Source organism: Sprattus sprattus, assembly GCF_963457725.1.
Source record: "Sprattus sprattus genome assembly, chromosome: 14".
Taxonomy (NCBI): domain Eukaryota; kingdom Metazoa; phylum Chordata; class Actinopteri; order Clupeiformes; family Clupeidae; genus Sprattus; species Sprattus sprattus.
Window position 1 is genome coordinate 22,566,044 of NC_137912.1, and position 2,500 is coordinate 22,568,543.

At 45.7% G+C, this 2,500-nt stretch overlaps 1 protein-coding gene across 13 annotated transcripts in view; it reads left to right on the plus strand.

Annotated features, from left to right (window-relative positions):
- Positions 1-2,500, plus strand: part of celf2 (cugbp, Elav-like family member 2) — a 175,956-nt gene that overhangs the window by 140,051 nt on the left and 33,405 nt on the right. The gene's annotated exons all lie outside the window — the stretch shown is intronic.

Consider the following 2,500-nt stretch of genomic DNA (forward strand, 5'->3'; position numbering starts at 1 on the left):
ATATGGAAAAGGCAAACACAAACACACACACACATCATATGGAAAAGGCAAACAAACTAGAATGTAGGCACCAGGCACCATGCAGTCACATCTTGTCACAAAGAAAGAGGCAGTGTTGTCTTCCTTCTTCTCTCTCCCTCTTTACTGTCTTTTTGTCTACTTTATTGTCTCTCCCTCTTTATCTGTCTCTCTCTCTCTCTCTCTCTCTCTGTCGCCTCTCCCTCCATCTCCATTTCTCTCTCTTTCAAATTCTATTTCTCTTTTTCTGGGAGGGAACTCTCCATTGGACTCCTCCACCTGAGGACACTCTCTCTCTATCCTGACTCTCTTTCTTGTCCTTTCCATGTTTTTCTCTCTGTCTCTCCCTTCTTCCTGAGATCAGGATAAACACTTGTGGACAAACAAAGACACACACACACACACACATACACACACACACACACACCTCACAAAAAACACACACACATCATTTTCAGAGTCCTGTATTCAGGATAATGGGCGAAGATGATTGGCCAGTAATTGGGACAGGCACTATTCATGCTGACACAAACACACTCATACACACACACACACACACACACACACACATACACATAAGTGGACAAACTCACTTGACCCTGAGTGAGAGGGGAGGAGTGTTCTTGTTTGTTTTGTTTGCTGTTTTGTTGTTCTTGTAGATTTTGTTGTGTATTTTTGTGGATGTGTGTTTACCGTTACTAGGCTCTCTATGTGTCCCTCCTGCTGCAACCCTCTGCTATCCCACAATGCCACAGTCATGTTTACTTGAGTGCCTCTCCCACAATGCCCTTGTTCTCTAACACAGTCTCTCTCTCTCTCTCTCTCTCACACTTCCCACACAAGCACACAGTCTTTCTAACACACACACACACACACACACACACACACACACACACACACATTTTCTCCCAGCACTGTTTCTTCTCCCCCCTCCCCCTCCCCCCTTTTAGTGGTCTACCCTCACTCGCTCGCTCACTTTTTTACCTCATGAAACTTTCAGTGACACAAAAGATGAGAGCATATTCCCAGCTTGTGTGTATTTGTGTGTGTGTGTGTGTGTGTGTGTGTGTGTGTGTGTGTGTGTGTGTGTGTGTGTGTGTGTGTGCGAAGGGGGAATGGAGACATTGCATCCTGTGATGAGTTTAGTTTATTTTTAATAAAAACCAGAGCAGCCCCCACCCGCACATTCATATTTTATGCACAGTTGGTAATAGTTTTAAGCGTGCACACACACACAAACACACACACACACACCCACACACACACACAGATAAGCCTCACTCCCAGTAGCCTCATCAGTAGCATATTTGTGGACAGAACTGTAAGAGGAACACTCCTCCTCCTCTTCCTCCTCTTTCTCCTCGTTCCACCTACCTAGAAGTGCTTATTAGACCAGCATATCAATCAGACGCTGGCTCTATTAATAAAATATGGATCACACCACATGTGTGCCTGGGCGAGCGAGCCCTGGGACGTACCCTAGTTTGAGGAGAAGGACTCGCCGTCTCCTCCTCAGCACAGTGCAGCATAGCACAGCACAAAGCTTAGAACCCAGCGCCCGCAGAACCCAGGGAGGTATTTTAAGAGAGAGTCGGAGAGAGAGAGAATCCCTGATCAGACACTTTTTCCATGTACAGCTTGTATTGTGTTCTTTTTTCAAGTTCTTTTTTATCCTCTGTTTTTTTTTCATTTATTTGTATGGGCTCCTCGTCATAGACGTATGACGGTGCAGCATCTGTGCGACAGCGTCGAGGAAAGGAGAGAGAGGCCAATTTAGGCCACCAAACTAAAAGTTCTTCAGTTAAAGGCCCTTAACACAGTCCCCTATCCTGTTCCTTCTCTCCTTCTAAATCTCCTCTGCAGAAGTATCTTGCTAGAACTCACATATAAAGGAGGGAAGAGAGTGAGGGATGGAGAGAGAGAGCGAGAGGGAGGGAGGGAAAGAGAGAGAGGGAGGGAGAGGTAGAGAAAGAGGCGTCCCCCAAAATAAACACTTTAAAGCCAGTGACAGGTCAGATTGGCCCAGGGAGGCCTCTGTAATCAGGCTACTGCAGGAAGACACACACACACACACACACACACAAACACATGCATACATATTCACACGCACACACACTGCACACACATGGACACACAAAGAGAGAGAGAGAGAGAGAGAGAAACACACATGGACACACACACAAAATACAGAGGTTAAATGGCTCTCTCTTGCCCTCCCTTGCACGTACACAAACACACACACTGAAAGTACATGCTGACACACATACACTGAAAGTAAGTCCTAACCTCCTTTTTGAAAATGGAGTGTTAAATCCCTGTAGTTGAAGAGTGCACAGTGTCACGGAGTAAAGAAGAAAGATACAAAATTCAACAGTAGGCTGTGGCAATGAGGACACACACACACACACACAGCCAGAGACCAACACACAGACACACACACACACACACACACACACACACACAGTTGTAATTACTTAAATAA